At 34.4% G+C, this 21,210-nt stretch overlaps 1 long non-coding RNA gene across 6 annotated transcripts in view; it reads right to left on the reverse strand.

Annotated features, from left to right (window-relative positions):
• Positions 1-17,031, reverse strand: part of LOC102009425 — a 94,565-nt gene extending 77,534 nt beyond the window's left edge. For all 6 annotated transcript variants that reach the window (XR_001232257.1, XR_001232255.1, XR_001232253.1 and 3 more), the window contains exons 1-2: positions 16,880-17,031; positions 12,617-12,693 (exon numbers count right to left, since the gene is read on the reverse strand). This is a non-coding gene — a long non-coding RNA (uncharacterized LOC102009425). The remainder of the gene's footprint in view (positions 1-12,616; positions 12,694-16,879) is intronic.
• Positions 17,032-21,210: the final 4,179 nt, after the last annotated feature.

A 21,210-nucleotide genomic window follows, 5' to 3' on the forward strand; every position in this document is an offset into this window, starting at 1 on the left:
ATGTTCAAAATTATCCGTGCTGTAAGTTAATAAGATATGATTTGGACTAATTTAAGAATTTTACTTTTACATCTAAGTTTCTTGTCAAAAATAGATGGAATTGTACATTAAATTAAGAGGGTCTAATGAAGAATGTGTTGCTCTAGTGACATTTATTCATGACATACGTTTCCTGGACAGATAGATGTACCATTTTCCAGAAGCTTAATTGTTTTTAGTTTTATTTACTTACTTTTGCCATAGTTTATTTCACAGTTATCTCTATTGAGTGGTGAACGCATATTTTGTAATATATGAATATGCTTATGGCCTAAGCAGTCCTATTTTTATTTTTCACACTTGTGTTTTGTTTTGACTGGTCATTATTTATTTATCAGTGTTAGTTTGTTAATTCATACTAGTCATATGGACTTAAGTGTTGTGTTCTACATGATTTGATGAGCTTTCTAGGTAATTGTCCCTTTCACTTTATCATCCAAGATATTATATAATTATATATGTATATATAAATTGTTTGCAATGTGCATCTCAATTTTGTTATTAAATGGGCCATTCCTATCTTTTTGTTTTACTTTTATAATCAAAGCTGCTACAGATATGCATTTTCAGTGAGCTACTTAGTAATTTGATCATTATTCATTATTATTTTTCTACTCCTTCTTGCCCATTTCCTATTATTTTTTCCTTCATATTTATATTTATGTGACTTTCTGTTACTAGTATAAAATGGATTTTTTACAGCATTAGTTTTCATTATTTTATATTTTCCAAAATGTTCGTTATGGCCATAAATTTCATTCTAACTGATACTTCAACGGCAACCCACAAGTTAAATATATAATCAGTTCATTACTGTTCAGTTCTAAATATTCAATTTTTATGACAACATATATTTTAATTCATAATTCTTTTAAAATATTACTGTGATTTCTTAACATTCCAAATTTCCTTATGTATAAACTTATTTTGAAGGAACTCAACATTATATTTGCAAAGATTATTCCCAAGTAGTAGATGTAGTTCCAAGGAGTTCAGTGTAGCAGTCTAGACCAAGATCATCAATATCATCCCTTCTTTGTTCTACAAGCTGCAAAGTTCATGTACATTATGTGTTGATTAATTTATCAATGTAATTTACTCCTACAGATTTATAATGGGCTGATTCTTAGATTTTAATAAGGTTAAACCTTGTTTCTTAAATTTGCCCACTGTGACAAAGTGTCATAGATTGGATGGCTTATAGGACACAGAAATTTACTTTTCATAGCTGTAATTGTATATCATGGTGCCTTAGTTTTACTTTTTTAATTTTTAATTTTAAAGAAAATAAAAAATAATAAAATAACAACAACATAGACAAAATCAAAACAACACAAAGACGATAAAAATGATACAGGGCTGCAAAACAAAATGATCGTAATTAACAGTGGTTGCTATATTACACATTGTTATCTTCAACGAAACTGCTCAAATTACCAGATGTAAGACTGTGAGAAAGGAGGGATAATATGTATATATGCATACACAAAATAGCTAGAATATTTGTACTACTAATTTTTATTGCTTTATTGAAAGGAACAGACAATGTTTAATCATTTGATCAATCTTACCTGCCTATATTTGTTTATCTGAGTAACCAATTTGAAGATAACTATATGTAACACAACAACCATTGCTAACTTACTATCACCTTGTCTGAAATTCTGTATTGTGCTTATTGTTCTTATGTTGTTTTTTATATGTCTGTGTGTTTGTTAATGTTTTTATTCTTTTATCTTTAAATAAAAAAGAATGCATGATTGATCAAACCATTAAAGAGAACAAAAAATAATTTAAAAAATTAGAAATGACACAGAATTTTGGTAAACAAGGTGATAGGACTTCACCAAGGGTTGTTTTATTGCATATGTTTCTCGGGGGCTGGGGATTTAGCTCAGCGGCAAAAGCGCCTGCCTGGCAAGCGCAAGGTTGTGAGTTCGGTTCCCGGTACTGGAGAAAAACCAAAAAACAACAACAAAAAAAAAAACAGCATATGTTTCTCTTCAAAGCAGTTGTTCAGATTACCAAATATAAGCATGCAAATTTTGTCATAAATTTAAGCATTAAGTCTTCCTTTTAATAAACCAATAGATATCAGCAATACAATTATTCCAACTATCCTTCTATACACACACACATAATTTTTTTTAAAAATAGGGGCCTTCTTGAAAAGCAGCTTGACATCCTCTGTGCACCCTCAAGTAATGGAAAGGGAGCAGGCTGGTTTTCTGACTCATCCTTTTTGGGACAAAAATCTCATTCAAAGGGGCCTTACCTGGGGATTTAAATAACTGCAAATGTCCCACCTTCTAACCCCATCACATGGGGTTAGTTTTTCAAGATATGTATTTTCTAGTGCTGTAAATATTCCACAAAGAGCACCTACCCTTTGAACTCCTTTAAAATTCATGTAAATCCATCTGTCTTTCTCAACTCTTCTCTGGGTCATATTTATTTAAAAACTATTTTATTCTTATTTGACCTGATAGTGAATGTCTTAAAAAAAAGAAAAAGAAAATGACTACCACCCTCAATATTTACCAGTGAATTAAAATTGGATTTTAATTTTGAAATAGCTTTAATATTCAGTTTGAAGTGTATTTCAGAGAAAGGGAACAATCTTCTTGAATCTTATAAGATTAAAAAATGAATAGAAAAAATTACTTTTTCAAAAATCCCACTATTTTAAAATGCAACTGTCCCCATTACATGAGTTAAAATCTTAACACATCTGCACTCATTAATTTGCCAGAGAAAACTCTTTTTGAATATTGCATTAATCAGATTTATTAATACAATACACAGATCACTGTGCCCAAAATACCTGACACCTAAAATTTAAAGAAGGAGAGGTTCCATTTTCTCCACAGACATGCCAGTATTTGTTATTGGCTTAATTCTTAATTATATCCATTCTTTCTCGGCTGAGGTGGAATCTCAGTGTTGTTTTAATTTGTATTTCCCAAAGGACTAATGATGTTGAACATTTTTTCATGTATTTTTTTACCATGTGTATTTCGTTATCTGAGAAATGTATGTTCATCTCAGATGCCCATTTTTGTACTGGGTCTTTGAATTTAAGGGGGCTGATTTTTTTTTTAATTCTTTATATGTTCTAGATAGAAGTCCTTTGTCGAAGGGATAGTTGGCTAAAATTTTTTCCCAGTTTGTGGGTTTTCTTTTTAGTCTGCTGGTTATTTGTTTAGATGTGCAGAATCTTTTCAGTAGAATGAAATCCCAGTTGTTGATTCTTTAAAGTATTTCCTGTGCAGTTTGGTTTTTGTTCATGAACTCTCTGCCTACCTCTATGTCTTCAAGATTTTTACCTGCTTTCTCTGCACTGTTGGTGGGAGTGTAGATTGGTTAAACCTGTGTGGAAATCAGTCTGGGGATTCCTCAGTAAACTAGGACTACAGGTCCCCTTCCACCCAGCTATTTCCTTTTTGGGTGTTTTTGCAGAAGAACTGAAAATATATCACAGCGATGTATGTGGACCTATGTTTATAGCAGCACAATTTGTAATAACTAAATTGTGGAAGTGACCCAAATGCTCATCAACAGAAGACTGGATAAAAAAGTTGTGGTATTTTTATACAATGGAATATTACTCAGCTATAAAGAAAGTTTAAACTCAAAGATTTTATAGGTAAATGGACACAACTAGAGACCATATTTATAAGTGAAATAAATCAGACCCACATGTGTAAACACTGCATTGTCTCACTAGTGTAAGAACCTAAAAGAGTGAATAAAATCTAGGAGGCACAATAGATATTATGAAAGGGTAGGAAACTGCTCAAAAGGAAAGAACAACTGGGATGAGGGAAAACAGAAAAGAAGAAAGAAGGAAAAAATACTTATATATGTATGCATATTCAGGATAGCTAAGATTGTTGTACTACTGATTTCTATTGCTTTATTGAAAGGAACAGTTAATGTTTAACTGTTTGATCAGTCTTACATGCCTATATTTCTTTACCTGAGTAATCAATTTGAAGATATCAGTATGTAATACAACAATCGTTAATTTCCTATCATCTTATCTGAAATTCTGTATTGCTTGTATTGTTTTTGTGTTATTTTATAAATGTATGTGTGTTTGTTAATATGTTTTCCTACTTTTATCTTTAAAATTAAATAAATAAATAAATAAAGAGGTTTCCTTGGGCGTATTGTTTTCAGTGAGTTTAGTCTATGGCTGACCGGCTCCAAGAGAGAAATAGCATGCTGGAAGCACATGGCAGAGGAGGGCCAATCAACCCCTGGCAGCTGCTAAGCAGCAACAACAGGGAGAAGCTGGGAGGAAGAACATGACATTCTGGGTCACACCCCCAGGGTCCTGGCTCTTCTGACCGGGCTTCACCTCTGAACACTGCATTGCACTATGAACTCCTTAGAAGATCGAACCACTGATGAGGACAGAACCCCTGGGATCCAATCACTTTCCCAAGGAACTTCTGCATCAACAGCTGAGACTTTGGAGGACATTTTAGATCTAAGCCATCATAAATATACAAATGTCTTACTTTTTAAATCAGAAATAAAATCAAATTACCCAAGGTAATAACGGTAGGTAGAATTCTGACTCACTTTCTTTTTCTATATTAAGTAATTCAATTTTTTTATTTTAAAAATAAAAGAATGAAAACATATGAACAAACATACATTTACAAAATAACACAAAAACAATACAAGCAGTGCTAAATTTCAGACAAGGTGATAGGAAATTGGCAGTGGTTGTTGTAGTACATATTGATATCTTCAAAGTGGTGACTCAGGAAAACAAATATAGCCATGTAAGACTGATCAAATAATTAATCATTGACTATTCCTTTGAATAAAGTGATAGAAGTCAGTAGTACAACTATGTTAGCTATCCTATGTACACATATATACATAATTTTACCCTTCTTTCTTTTCACTATTCCCTTATATCAGGTGTTCATTACTTTTGAGGAGTTTCAAAAAAAATGGTTAATTGGTATTTCCAAAGTGCATATTCTTAATCCAGGTACAGCTACTATAAATATTAAAGTCAGTAAATCCAATATGAATTGTTATATCATCCAAAATGTTTAATGTTAGTGAGGACAAAAAAACATAAACATTAGGAAATAATATTTCAAGTCAGAAGTGTCCTGAAGATTAAGATGAGGGGTAAAAAACAGGAGTTATAGGGACAATGTAGGAGTACAGTTCCAAAGAGGATTCAGATAATTCCACAGGGCACCTGGTGTTTTAATAGTCCTATAGACATGTCCCACACTGCAGCATGGGGCTGACTTCACAGGGGCATTTGACTGAGATGGCTAACCCTAACCTTAACCCTAACCCTTTTTGCTGAGGATAGCTATGCTACAAACAGGCTTCTTCTTTACCGCAGACTTCTAGCCTTCCTTTCTTATTTGGTTTAGAAAGCAAATACTTTCTCTGTCTATTTGAGAGGGAAATCTTTTCCACTGTGTTGTCAGTTGAATAGCCCAGGAATGTCTTTCTCAAGATGTGAGAGTCACCCTTTAGAGTGCAATCATCAAGAAAGATAGGGCCTTAATTCTCAGACTCTGAGGGGGTAGGAGCCTAACTTTCATAGGTACCAATTAATACAATAGTTGGCTGTGTTGCACTGACTGATCTCCTCCCTAAACTTGTTTAGTTGGTTTTGACAGCTTACCAATTACCAGTGCTTAAAACTTTCCTTCCTCATATTTCACTTGAATTCAATTCAATATTTGTCCCCTGTTGTAATACTTTTATTCCAGAATCAAATCATCCTCAATAAACTATTTCATTTTCTTTTAATTTGTTTGATATAATTTTTCTTTGACACTTACCATCATAAATACACTACAGATTGGGGAATGTTGTGTTCAGATCTAGGATATCCCTAAAAGTCTCAGATGTTCAGAGGTGGGGCTAATGGTAGGTAATAGGATGATGGGGGTATTTTATTCATCAGTGGTTTGATACATTGATGAGTTCAAAGCTAAAGGTGTGGCTAGGAGTTTGGGCCTGGTGGAAGAAGGGTGCCACTGGAATTGTGTCTCCTCTCAGCTTCTGCTTCCTCACCACCATTCTGTGAGCATCTTTTCTCTACCATGCATGTTCACCATGCTGCTCCTTCCATGCCAGCCATGAACTTTACATGCTGCTTCTTTCATGACAGCCACAACTGGTAACTGTCTCATTTATATCATGAGACAAAATAAATCCTTCTTTCTTGAAGTTGTGGGTGTTAGCTAGTTTTCCTGTGACAGGAAAACTGATTAATACAAGGTTCCCAGCCATGAGAAAAGCAGTTTCTTTCTGCAATGGGCAATGTCTGAAGAAGCATTCAGATGTGATCTGTCAGCAGGCCATCTTTGCAGGAGCTGGAGGAATGAGGACCTCTCATCTGAAATGCGAGGGCTGATTTTTGCAAAAAGACGTGCACTGTGTGAGCATTCCGTGATTTTTAGGCTGATGTTAACTGATCTGATTCTACATAACTCTGTACATCCTGAAAATGGAACAAATATGCCTTCTCATCTATTATTTTGTATTTTCAAAAAATCATTAAGAAAAGCAGCATAGCCTAGCAAATTTTAAACTGTCTCCAAAATGCAGGTGCTCATTTTTTTGCAATTTATTTCCCCTTTGTCTGTGCTATGGCTCTGTCACTAAGGCTATATTATTTTCACCACGAAGGTCATTTCTCAACTCCTTCCCCAAAATTCTTACCAATGGTCCAATTAAAATTAAAATTCAAGCCTAAACATTTGCAGTTAATATTATTCTTGGGGAAAATGTATATTTACAGATGGCTGTATTCTTTATGATACTGTGATAAAAGTGATGCAGAGCCAACATAAGGTGTTTATTTTATTGATCTTTTGTTGACTGCCAATTTCATGGACATGGATTACATTAGAGTTAAGCTACACGTGTTAAGTATAAATCCTCATTCCACTGAAGTTTGTGTGAGCCATAACCTTAATACTGTTTGGACAGCCTGAGTCGGCACAATAAGCCTTCTGGTAGACTAGAAAATAACAGTGAAGTGATGAAATAAGGATGTGTGATTAATGGATTTATTTTTTTGTTACTTTGAAAATTAAAAACATTTCTAAGCTTTTGAATATTTTTCCACGGAACAACATATTCTTTTAAAAGATATCTGCAAATCACACATATACAGCTTCACACATTTCAGAAAAATGAACAAGCCAGAAGAACACCATGCCACTGAGTATATAAGCTGTGAATAACATATCCAAGTGATCGCTTTTCTTTCCTCTTAATCAAAAGCCTTATTATTATTCACAAACACATCCACTATCCTAATTTTTGAGAGAGTAGCTTTGTTTTACTCATTTTTAAAATTTACACACTGTAACTAAAATCATACAATCAGTTATCAGTTGTGTCTGGCTTCTTTAGCATAAAATTATGTTTATGCTATTGACCCATATTTTTGTATTTATTTGCAAATTGCTTATTTTCATGGATTTATAGTAGCCCATTATCTGCATATTCATGAATTAACTTATTCATTCAACTTTTATAGATTTGAGGATTTTTTTCTGGTTTGGAACATTCTAACTAATATTATAAAACATCATGTATTCATTGGCATAACTATACAAACATCCAATTAGGGCATAGGCTTAGAATTATAATTTCTGGGTTGTATTCTGTTGTGTGGATGTTGCTTCAGTAAATTTTGCTAGAAAATTGCCAAAAATGGTTATTTTATTTTGCACCATATGAGGAATGTCACTTGTTGCATATATTTATCCTTACTTAATATTTATATTCTTTTTGACCTTCTGAATCCACATATGTGTACTGATTATTACACTGTATTGTTCAATTTGCATTTTACTTTTGTTTAATTAGTTTGAACATTTTTACAAATGTTTTACTTTGATATTGTCTTTGGTGAATTTCCTGATCAAATAATGTGCTTATCATTATATTACTATTAAGCTTTTATAATTGATTTAAAGAAAATTTTATATATCCTGCACATGAGAACTATGAAAACATTGCTAGTAATTAATTTTGTCTCTGTGTCTTGTTTTTTATTTTGCAGTCTTTATGATATATTTTATAATTTAGGCATCCTAAATTTATTATATATTCTTTTGTCCATTTCCCCTTTTGGAGCCATAATCTTTTATATGTTTATTGATAATATGAAACAGAGTGCAGTGTGATATTTTGAGTGTAGAATACACATCATGATTTCTTGATCATTTATTGTTCTTGGCTGGTTGCCCACAATTTCTCTTAATGATTGATATTTCATATCTATTTTGAAGACTAGGTTGCAGTCTAACATCTCTCTTGGTTTTCACTGACATATGCTTTCACTGTGTGCTTGGCTACTGAGCTAATCTCTGTATGATGAGCTCTTCTGCAACCAACGGTCTCTGAGAGGAAAGGAAGGACAGACACGTGTCTCAGATCACATTAATCTCAGTAGGGATTGAGACCATGTATAGCTGCACTTGCATGTCTATGAGTATAGACCCCATTCTGGATTTTCTTATTCTTTGAGTTTTATCTCTCTTGAGTTTCAACTAGGATATAACATTTTATCAGTGCTGTGCTAGTGCCTAAACACTGAAATATATTTTATTGTACTGGACTTGTGAGGATCTCAAAAGCTCTGCTAGGATTCATAATCAATATAAAAGCAGAGTATTTATTTTACACGGCAATAATAAAATGCTGAGAAAGAAATAAAAGGTAAGGCCATTTACAATAATTAGAATAAAATAGCTGGAACTAATTTTAATCAAGGAAGTGAATGAGCATCACAGTGAAAATTTAGCATTGGTGAAATGTGGAATAGGAAAAAACTAAGGGAGATATCCCACATTCATGGAATGAAAAAGTAATAATATTAAAATCTTCAAAGGGATGTGCATATTCACTGTGTTTGTTATGGAAATATCATTATCATTCTTCATAGATATAGGAAAAAAATCCTTTAAAAATTATATGGACCCATTAAAGATATGAATTATCCAAAGTCATGCTGAGCAAGACAAACCAAGCTCAAAATATTATAATGCCTGACTTCAGGATATACTGAAAAGCAATATAACCAAAACAGTTTGGAATGAACATAAAAACAAACTCTTTGACCAGTGGAACATAACAGAGAACCTAAAAAGAAATCCACATTTCAAGAGCTGAGATCATTAATTGTAATTAAATCAACTAGATCAAAAGACACCCAGATTATCAGCAAAGCACACTTCTGGGTTTGTGTGTGAAGGTGTGACACTGGAGAGTATAGCTGGTCATCAGTCCTGTCCTCTCTGGTATTCTTTCCTGCTCATCTGGCTTTCTAGCTGCCATGAACTTGCCCCATGATGTTTCTGACCTGGATTCAAATAACAAGGGCCTGAACCCTTTGAAATCATCAGTCAAATGATACCTCACCTTCTTTAAAATATGTGTTTTTCACTTATCCAAAGTGAGGTGAAAGCTAAGTAATACAGAATAGTGGTACCAAACAAATGTGTATCTGCTCTGATTATACTTGAAAATGTGGTTCAGAAGCCTTTGGAACTGGTTTGTGGGAGGAGCTTCAAAAGGCTTGGAGATGAGGGCTAGAAAAGATCTAGAATGCTTCAAACAGAGCTTGACAAGAAATTCTGATCAAAGCTCAGCAGACCAGAACACTGATAAGAATGTAGATTTTAAAGGCCAGGCTCATAAGTTTTCAGATATGGATGCTCCTGGGAATTGGATTAGAGCCTATGATTATTATTTTAAGGCAAATCATTTGTCTATAATGTGCATGACCTGAGACTTTGTGGAAGGTGGAGTTTAAGAATATCAGGTTAATCAGTCTAACAGAGATAACTTCAAGGCAACATAGCATTCAGGCCAGGGCATAGGTACTGCTGGCTGTTTCATACAGGCATTCGTTGTTTAATGACCAACTTTTGTTTCTGCAACTAGGTTGTTAAACAAATTGATCATTCAATGAGGAATTGTGTATGATGTGTACATTACAATATTCAGAACAAAGGAATAGTCCAAAGAAACTCCAACTAGATGACTGCTTTTATTTGCGTCACCCTTGGGCAGTACTGCAATGTATAGCAGAACATAAAACTGCAGTACTGTACTCTATGATAAGCAAAAATTGCAGTGCTGTTTAAGCAAGGTGTACTATACAAAAAGACATTGGAGCTCTATAAGTACGATGTATGGAACCCTAAAAACAAGCAAACAAACAAAAATCGGTCCTAAGTCTCTGTGGTGGGTCATAAGTCAAAACAGTCATTAAACAACTCAGTCTTAAAACAAGAATATCTATTGAGAACTCAGAACAAAAATTAAAGCATGAAAATTTGAAAACAAAAACAAAAACCTTAAATTTCAGCTCAAAAGAAAACACATGTAATGTTAGGGCCAAAAGAAGTGTGGTTGTTGAAAAAGCTAGGGCCGTTAAATATACATCAAGTACTTTTAACACAGAAAAAGAAGAAAAATGCCTTGAGGGGATCTCAGGAGTCAGTAAGATACACCCACTTCATAATGGAAGCTACAAAAGTTTAAACCTTTTCTTTGAGAAGAGATATCCAGTACTTCCTCTCTGCAAAGGACCACCTAATAAATTGGCTTTCTAGAATTTATTTTAAAAATTTTGAGGCTTTGGGTAAAGATTATTGTATTTTCCATTATACAAGATTAATTACAGTTTAGGTGAAATTCTTAACTTATTATTTCCTTTACTCAGAAATTAAGTTTGGTTTAAGGAAATTTGTTTTGAGTGTTGAGCTTTTAAGAAGTGGATTGTGACCAATAATTATCAACTAGACTGGATTAAGAGATCTCTAGCAAACCAGTAGAGTATATGTCTGGATGTATCTGGGTGGGTCCCAAGGAACAAACTTTGGGGACTATAGCTGTTTCATAGCCCTTTTTTCTCTGGCACTTTATCAAATGCCTCTGCTTTCTGGTTGCCATGAACTGAACAATTATGCTCCATCACACACTTGCACCATTATGTTTCTTCTTTGGAGCCATTTGGCCATGGAATGAACCCTCTGAAACCCCAAGCCAAGTTAAACCTTTCTTCCTTTAAATTGGTTGTGTTATCCTACTAAAGGGAAAGCTAACTAATACAATAGCTAACTTGCTTTCTACCAAGTCATCAAGACCATGATTCAGAGCAAGAAAATCCTCTTCAAAAAAGGTGCCAGTGATCAATACAGAGAAATAAGTAAGAAGAACCTTATCTGTCACCAAATGTTTAAAATATCTCCAAATGAATCAGGCACAAATGTAAGACACAAATATATGAACTACTAGAAGAAAACACATGTGAAATCAGGATATTATCCAGGTAAATACATGTCAGATATGACACTATAAGTACAGAGTAAAAGCAAAAATTTACAAATAGGTTTGGGCAGTTAATGTGAAAGTGAACGTGATATGATCATCACATATCATAAAAGTGTATTGCATTGTCACCCTGTGTCTCATGAGAAGGTACAATTACTATTTGTCAAGCTAATATATATATATATGTTATATATAATTCATAATGTAAAGTTAATATATTCATATATGAAACTCTTTGCATATATTATAGGAATCAGAAATGTCTCCATCAAAAGAGGATTGTTAAATATGATTTACTCTTTCTTAGAATCTATTCTCACAAATCATCATTGTACTGATGATTCCTTATCATTTCAAAATGATTTTAATATAAATAATATCTAGCTTTCTTTCACTTCTTAGTGAGCCAGTTAATGTAAACTGGTAATCTCAGGCTTGAAGCTATTACTGGAACTTGACAGGAATTCTATTGAGTAGTAACCTACTTTTCAACCAAAGTTTGGAAATAGTTGAGAGATGCATCAATCAGGAAGATGGGGATGAAAAATCAGCTGTATTATCAAATTAAACATGTTCTTAAGAGTTTGAGGTACATGTGGCACAGCAAGACTGTCCCATATAAGAATTCTATCTATTTGACATTTGATGATAGCAAAGTAATGAAACACACTTACCTGTTTCTCCCTCACAGAGTAAGAATATACACACTAAAGCCTATTTTATTTCTGAAGCCAGGGAAAAGGAAATCACTTGCTTTTAAATTTTTGTTTCTTGGCTACTGCTTTTCACATTTTCTTCCTTCCCCACAAAACTGAATTGAACCACGTGTGCCCAGATACCACAAATGCAATAATCAGATCATGTTTCCTTCACAAATAATTACAAGTGCAAATGCAGTCCCCACATCTACTGTTAATAACGCATATGAATTTTAGACCAAAGACACACCTTTGCTGTGCTAAGTGAGGACGAATCAATCAACAGATTTGTTATTAAAATACATTTGCCATATGTAGCTGGTGATCATCTAATTTGATAAAAATCACAACCTCTGACAAAGTTCCTTCAATCTCAAGAACGAGTAAACTCATGATTTCTTTCCAGACAGTACGCAATTTGCCAGTTGATTCTTTTTCAAAAAAGAAGAACAGGATATTCTGGAAGTTCAAATTAGATATTGGAAATATTTTGGATGCCCTGTTACCAGGAGTTAATATTTGCTTACCTTTTCATTCAGATATCTGCTCCTGTCTTGAAGTCCGATAATTCATGAGAGAAATTCTGGTCCTGATAACCTACAGGCTGATCCAAAAATAATTTGATAACTAGTTTTTGATAACAACTTTTGTTCATCAGATTTTATGCATATAGAGTTCTTGCCCTTGACCTAGTTGATTTCCAGAGTGTGGTTATATACTATATCAATAAAATAGAAGAATAACCAGACTCTACATTCTGACAGGCCTCCTTGAACTCTCCACTTCCAGCACATATCAAAAGCTGTGTCATGGGAAATAATAATTATAAAAACAGATATCAGTCATTTATCTCACTGTACTTTTGCCTAACATTTTTAGATCAAAGAAATCTGTGAGTGAGACAATTAACTGCAGTCAAAAGAATGTCGACCCTAGCTAACCCACTTGGACTTGCGATTAACACATTTACACACTGTAAAGAAGTGACTGTACTTTTGTGTACATACTACCTCTTTGTATAACCACCATAGGGTTATTTTAAAGAGCATATTTTAGAATAGATATAAGATACTTCAATTCCTAGCACATAGAATGTTCTATACATTTAGCTGCTTCTACTTTGATTTTATACTTAAACTCATATCTTAGCCAGGCTTAAAATTTATAAATGGATTGCAACTTCTGTTGGTGGGTATCTTCTCTTTGATCACTGTTTTGCCAGTATAAATCTTAGGATAATAGACAGTCAGTAATCGTTGAGCTTGCTGGATGGATAAATTTTACCAGACTCTGGATATTGTCATTTGGTATGTCATCTATCTGGTTTCTTGAGTAATCAAATGAAATGTTATAAGATTATAATATGTATTTAAATGGGACTCCATGTCTAGAGAAATTACACAGCCTTCATTTACAAGAAGTCCATAGGAAAAAACCCACCTCTGACTTATAGGAAGATATTACTATTCTTTTTAAGGTGAACACGAATTAGCAACAGAAATACAGAAATGAATAATATAGTTTCTGGCTTTAAAGAACACCCAACATTGTGGTAATTTCGGCGATTTATTTAGGAACAGAATGTATTTTGAATATGCATGTATAAAGCAAACTAAATTTAAGATAGCTTTACTTATTCACTGGAGTTTTATAAAAAGACAAAATTAAATTTAACACACATACATATAAACACATTTACATACACACAGTTTCTAATGCTTGTGATTCTTGTTACATTGTAATTTGTTGTTCAGAAAAGACATGAGAAGTCTTATAACTGCCTTTTGCAGCAATACTAGGTTATACTTGCTGTAAAATTTAGCATCTGCCAAATTCTAATCTGTGACTAATGCAGAAGCCAATTGCCCATTGTTGGCATACCGTGCACCTGTACACACACTGCTGACGACATGTACCATATATTACGTCCAAATCAGCAAGGATTATTTCCAAACTTGGAACAGATTTAACGTACATTAACACACAATGCAAGTACATATTGCAAGCTGATGCCAAAGCATCCTGAAAGGCCACATTTTAAAAGGCAATACAAGAAACAAATAGCTGTTAAAAAAATCAAAGTATATAAATTCCTAAGCAACATAGATTGGGTTCTATGATCATGAGGCTATTGGACATTATTCCTTTTTGATTCTTACTTCAAGAGAACTCAGAAAGAACAAAAGAGATATGGTCAAACAATTATTATAGATATACTCCCACTCAGCTGAAATATCGAGAAAAGGAGTAGAAAGATTATATCTTAGTTAAAATATTGATGTTGTACACACACTGTTCTGAAACTGTGTTTTGCAAACCTTGCCTCATTTTATAGTCTCTATTTTTGTTGTAACTAGGTAAACAAAAGACTCTTGTATCTCATAAATATGAAATGAGTGACCTCAACAGGGATTTTATCGCCAATAGAGCCCAGATTCTACTGAGTGGATATTAAAGAATGGTAATTCTTTATTATATTATAAATTATGTATTTATATTTGTTATACTTATATATTTTCACTGGAGAATTACAGACTGATGTTTCTCTGACTAAATGAGCTATTATTTTTTTTAACTGAAGCCTCTTAGAATAATGCCTGGCTCATGAAATGTGATAATAACCTTTGATAAATGTTTAAGTTTTTAAAAATATTTCAGTAAAAGACACATTTACCTTAATTCCTCTCAAAATACTCTCTCTCATCAGATCACACTTATTCCACCATGGGTGCCATTTTGGAAGCATTTCTAAACGTCCTCTTTCATGAGTTGCTTGGCATGGTTAAACATACCCTGAATCTGTTCAAAACATTTACCTTTCTTGGACGTTCTTACTTTGGGAAAGAGCCAGAATCCACATAATACCAGATCTGGTGAATAAGATATATGAGGACACGAAGCAGAGTTTTTATAAAAACACTACTGCAGGTTTTTTCACTTGATGGCACTCACTAACATTCACAGTATATTTGACCACAATTACAAGGACATTCATGAAATAGTACTTCCAGTACTTGAGAAAATGACAAGAAAACTGGATATGTGTATTTGAAGCAAGGTATGAATTTTGAGAGTGATTAATGACAAGGTATCATGTAACAATTTAATTTAAATATTCACCATATAATTTATTTATTTATTTATTTGGTTTTTTATTTTACAGAGATAAAAAAATTTTTAAAAATTAAAAAGAATACAGAATTTCAAAACAAGATGATAGGAAATCAACAGTGGTTCTGATATTGCACAGTTATCTTCAAAGTAGTTATAATCTTTTCTCTAATTAGCATCTCATGATATAAAATAATTCTAGCATTTATAATTTATTTATATGGAAATGTACATTTTGGATGAAAATGCATTAACATCTTTAAGAAAATTTACAGGTTATTTTTATCTGGCAAGATAATGAGCATTAATTTAATATATGTAAAAATCTTGATTATAGAGAATACCGCTGCTGCTAAGGTTAAATTGTAAAATAATAAAAAATATGTATTTATTTTTGATCAATCACTTGATCATTATGCTTTCATCAATACATTACTCACCCATGCAAAATAATAATTAAATTTGTTCTTCTCTGCAATTTTTGGATTACTGTTGATTTTCAATCATTTAAAAGCTTTACATATATTTTTATATTGATGATATTTTTGTCAATAGAGGTGCACATAACATATGTGTTTATGGTTTCTTTGCTAATAGATGAACAGTTCTTTGAATATATAATAAGTGTAATTACAATGTTTCCTTATTGATCAGAAAAAGTTAGGTGAAAGTTTGTTCATCTGAGCAGATTGAAGTCCAGGTCCAAATACCCATAACTCTTTCTATTCCTAGCTGTTCAAACTCAGATAATTACCCTAACTTCTTAGCAACTGATTTCCCTATCTCTGTTATTGGGTGTCATCAGTCATATCATAGTGTCCCCGGGCTGTGTACGGGAACAAATATCTGTAAGTGTATCTAGCACCATCTTGGCTCATGCTACTTTCTTCTCATAATGACTTATTAGATGAAGAAGCTGTGATTCTAAGCATGGTATTTACTAGACATCACAGAGCCAGTGAATGGTAGACATGGGTCCATCATTCATGACTTATAGGATAATGATTCAAAAGGTGCGTGGCCTCTGAGACCAGAGATCCAGGTTCAAATTCTACCTCCATCACTTACTGGTTACATTTCTTACTGTCAGTTTTTCCAAACATCAGATAGGGTTGGAAACATTTCTCCCTACCATGTGTAATGGTTAAATAAAGTGGTGTAATTCTCAACAAATACATGTGATTTATATGGTTTCTAACTCTTAATTATTTTCTTACTGCATTCATAATAAAATTTTCAGTAGTAGGACTATTTCTTTTTCAAAAAAGTTTTATGTGAGACCCCAACATGATAAATATAAAACACTTGAAGAGAAGCTTTGGATGAATTACAGGAAGGAACCCCAGTTTATCACTTCTTTTCCTTACCCTCCACAACCATGACAGCTTCTGAAGGCATTTTCTTTGAATCTTAGCACTCCCGGAAATAAATGCCTTGGAACCATTCAACTTATTACATTGCCACATACATTTACATACAAAATCATCTGCAGTGGAAGCTTTTCTCAGGAAGCAGTTCTGAAAGCCTGGGTGGAGATGAATTTTCCATCTGCATCTCTTGGTAACATTACCACTTCCCTAGCACAACTTCCCACAGTGCTGCCCACCTGCCTTTCCTCTCCTATCTTGTTCGAAGGTTTGGTGCGCAAAGCATCAAGGATCAACATGACCTTGACTCACCTTTATTGAATCTCTCACTCGCTGAAGAACTTCTGAGATGCTACATGTCAGACTTGTGGCAAGACAGGTGCCACTGGTTTAAAAAGCAGCTGGAGCTCCTTGAGCTTGCTAATGCTAGAAGACTATTTTACACACCTGCACTTTTCTTTCCGATTTTCAGAAAAGCCTAGATTTTGCCAACCCTGGCATTTTTCAGTAACAATGTATTTTTCTGACAGCCCCATTGAAAGCAAGTCGAGCTTAGCACCTTTCAACTCTGATATTGCCTTTGGCTCTCACACAGACGCCTGTCATTGTAGCTTCTATTTTCGGGGTTCAGGAATGCACAGGTTTTGGAAGACTGCACTGCACTAGTAATCAACATAAATCAGATCCTGTCATCCGCTGCTTACTACCCTCCAATGGCTTCCATCATACTCAAAACTTTTTGTCTTGCCTAAAAATGAAAACCTGTATAAGCTGATCTTCCTTCTCCTACATTGGTATCTGATAGTATGATTCTTCTTTCTTACTTTGCTCCATCCATACATAATAACTCAGTTTCTGTTTTGCTACAGTCCGGACCTTATTTCAGCTGCAGAACTGAGCTATTTGCTGTCAAGAGTGTTTTTTCTCCTGATGTTATGTGGCTGTTTCTACATGTCATTCAGGTTTCTGTTTAAATATCTGTTTAAATGAAAATGTATTTGCTGACTGCTTAACCTAAGTTAGCCACTGAGAAATTTGTGCTGTATAAATAATTCTATATGGGCAGTATACATAATTATTAAATTTTTAAAATTATTATCTTTTAGGGCTTTTGTTTTTCCCTTCTTCTTAACATATAACTTCATTAGCACTGAAAAATTTTTTATGATTTATTTACCACTATGCCTCCAGAATATACAACGGAGGCTGACAAGTGATAGCAAGTCAGTAAATATTTGTTTATTCTTTAATTAAAGTTAACATTTTCTTCTCCAATGCTCTTATCCCTAGCAAGCCAGTTGGGTATGGGAGACCTAGGATATGTGGGCTTACACAATCTCATTTGATAGTCATTCATGAAGCACATAAGATGCACTGACCAGACCTTGGTAGGGTGGCAGTGTTATATGACATGTTCTGGCTTACAGGCTATGAAAAGAAGTGATCTGCATCAGTTTGGGGTGAGTCAGGGCAATGCATCTCACTAGGCTTCTATTTCTTTCTTCATTTTGGGAATCAACTGACCAGAGGCTATATGCTGAGGTGGTACACAAATAAAAGAAGAGTTCCCAGGAAAGTCATCAGCCTGAAAACAGATACGAGGGAGAGTTGCTCAGCCCACATCAATTTAGCATGCATATAAAGCAACTTCTGTGTTACACTGGTTACCCTAGAAGAAGGTGAACCTATCCTGAGTGATGAGCACACAGAGTGCAAGGGGCTTGAGCATGAGAGCTGTTCAGAATCAAATTCAGCCTGAGTCACCTAATCTACCCAAGCCTCTACCAACTGCATAAGATGGATAATCTACAGGAATGCTTCTAGGTGCTCACATACATAATCACTTTTGGAACAGACTTTTCCTTGAATTTTAGTTTAGGATGAAGATTCCTAATCTAAAAATGTATAACTTTGTATCCTATTCTTGTACTAGACCTTGATGGGATGAAGGACACCAGCTCCTTTAGTATCTGTCACCTGTTCAATTCACAGTTGACATGGTCATAACTGTAGGTGCATTGGGACTTCTCCTAAAACAAGATGTGAATAAATCCCCTTTTACTTCTACAGCAACTCTTATTTTCATAATGATGATGGACACGTAAGTAAGTGTGTTCAATGATTTATAAGAAAATTAAATGTTATGATGAAGATACCATCAAAAGAGAAGGGGTAAAATTTTAGTTGGGTCTTTCAACATCGGGAACTATTTGTGAGATCTTCTACTGCTCTCCTATTTTAGTCTCCATACTCGGGTCCTTCCAAACTGCCCTGCTCTTGTAATAGAGAAAAATACATATTTCTAAAACATATTTATGAAGCTGATTAATAGGAAATTAAGAGAAAGCTGCACCCCAGTGTAGAAGCTTTCCTATATTCTTTAGGGTTTCTTGCTGCTCTTAACCCTTTTCAAAATAATTTTCACTGAAAGCACTGTGAAGTGAAATAACCTGGAATTCTGAAACTTCCCTGTGGAAATCAGAGTTTATGATCAATATGACAAGAGAGAGGGAGAGAGAGAGAGGGAGAGAGAGAGAAAGGAGCTGGGTAGGATGAATCCTGTCTTTCTGCTGCCACGAAGTTATGGACCAGGATAGGAAATAAACATGACAGATGGAAAAAGTTTTTCTTTGAGAAATATACTAATTTCATCTATAGACATATTACTTCCTCATCCTCAGTCACACAAATGTGTAATTCAAGGAAAAATCAGACACACAGAGCTCAGGTGAAAAGTCTGGACAGAGGATATACATTTGAGAATCAACATAATAAAAATATGTAGATTAAAACACTTGAGATAAGAGGAAAATTTTCCAAAGAAGACTACTGCATGAGAGAGGTGTCTAAGATAAGCCTAAGGCAATCACTTATTTAATAGGAAATGAAGAACGATGAATTAGTAAAGAACAATGAGGATAGTTGGTAAATAAAAGAGAAAAACAAAGAGGCTGTAAAGCTAGAGAGAGAACATTCATGAAGGAGTACCTGCCACAGGCGTAAAACCCCCAAGCAGGGCCAACACGAATGGGTGCCAATGGGGGTTCTTTGATTAGCGGTGTGCGAATTACAGTATTAGAGGCCCTGACAAATGGAAGTTCAGGGGAGTGCAAAGGATGGAAGCCAGGTTTGACTGAAAGGAGAATCTAAAGAGGGGAACCTGGAGGCAGAAACTGTGCAGTGTCCACCATTCTGTCAAGTCCTGGAAGTAAGGAAGGAATTGGGACAAAATGCTCTGGTAGCAGAAGTGGCTCAACACACCCAGGGCATGACCTCTTTTTCTTTTTTTTCCTGAACTTTACTTTGCACAATTTGGCTCCATGAAGGCAGAAGCACATCCCAGTTGGCATGCGTTTCCAGAGTCCCAGATTGTTTCCTTTACCAGCTTCCTGGTAATGAATGGAAGTAAATCCCAGAGTTCAGAAAGCCTCTCTGATCTTCATCCTGCCGACCTAAAGCTGCACCACAGTGTAGCTTTCCTGTGTTCTTTAGGGTTTCATGTTGCTCTTAAACCTTTTCAAAATAATTTTCCCTGAAGGCACTGTGAAGTGAAATAACCTGGAATTCTGAAACTTCCCTGTGGAAATCAGAGTTTATGATCAATATGACAACCCGCACAAAAACATAAATCTCAGAATTCAGTAAATTGATAAACAGTATTTTTTTCTGTTCCTTTGAAAAATGGGCCATGTTTGTAAGCAGGCTGTGAACAGATGTCAAAACTTACACACAATTTATGAAGGCTTCCAGATAAAAGTAGTGAAACAATTTTCCACAAAAACACCAGTAAGAGTTCACTACTTACACTGATTGGCTTTGATTGAAGAGGATGCAGATGTATATCAGTTGTAGAGTGTTTTTCTAACATGTGTAAGGCCCCAAAAGCATGGATCTGATCCCTAGCCATGAATGCAAACAAGGAAAACTCTTGGTCAGGTATTTAATACTCTTGATTTGAATTTGAGCTCTGTCATTTACTTATTGAGATATGTTGGACAAAACACTGTGCCCTAGAACTTCATTTTCTTCATCTGTTAGAAAAGGAACTTTGTTTAAATTATTTTCCAACTGTAAAATTTTGCAATTTCAAAATTTGATGTTTTATAGTTGGATAAAAAGAGACCAAGTTTTCATCCTACCTATCCAATTGTGTTTTTTTATTAAGATAGGATTATCAGGGCAAAGAGGCTACTACATAGGTTAATATATTGCTCATGTAAACAAAGGAAGAGTTAAAGAGATAGTCACTGGAACACTAATGTAGTAAAACTCTGCACTAGCTATTAAATGGAAGGAAGAGATAAGTATTCAAGAGAGAAGAAGTGATGAGAAATGCCCTCCGAAGGCAGTTTTTCTGGGAGCCTGATGATCTACATGTCTAGAATCATCCTGACCCAACTGTCTTAGGAGGATTTCAGAAAACCTAAGTCAGCAACCACCTGCCTATCTGACTATAGTCTCTGAGGAAGTTAGGTGCTGAGATGAGGAGGATATACTAATGACTTTAATTTGTTTCTATCACAGCAACTGAAATGATTGTTTCCTGATCATATGGGTTACATAATGTACAGTTGTACTGACTAGACTAGGGGAGAAATGGCTCTTCCAAATTGTGAGAAAGGTTGGCAGATGCTTATTGAAAA

The sequence above is a fragment of the Chinchilla lanigera genome, unplaced genomic scaffold, assembly GCF_000276665.1.
Source record: "Chinchilla lanigera isolate Chin_1 unplaced genomic scaffold, ChiLan1.0 scaffold00148, whole genome shotgun sequence".
Lineage (NCBI taxonomy): Eukaryota > Metazoa > Chordata > Mammalia > Rodentia > Chinchillidae > Chinchilla > Chinchilla lanigera.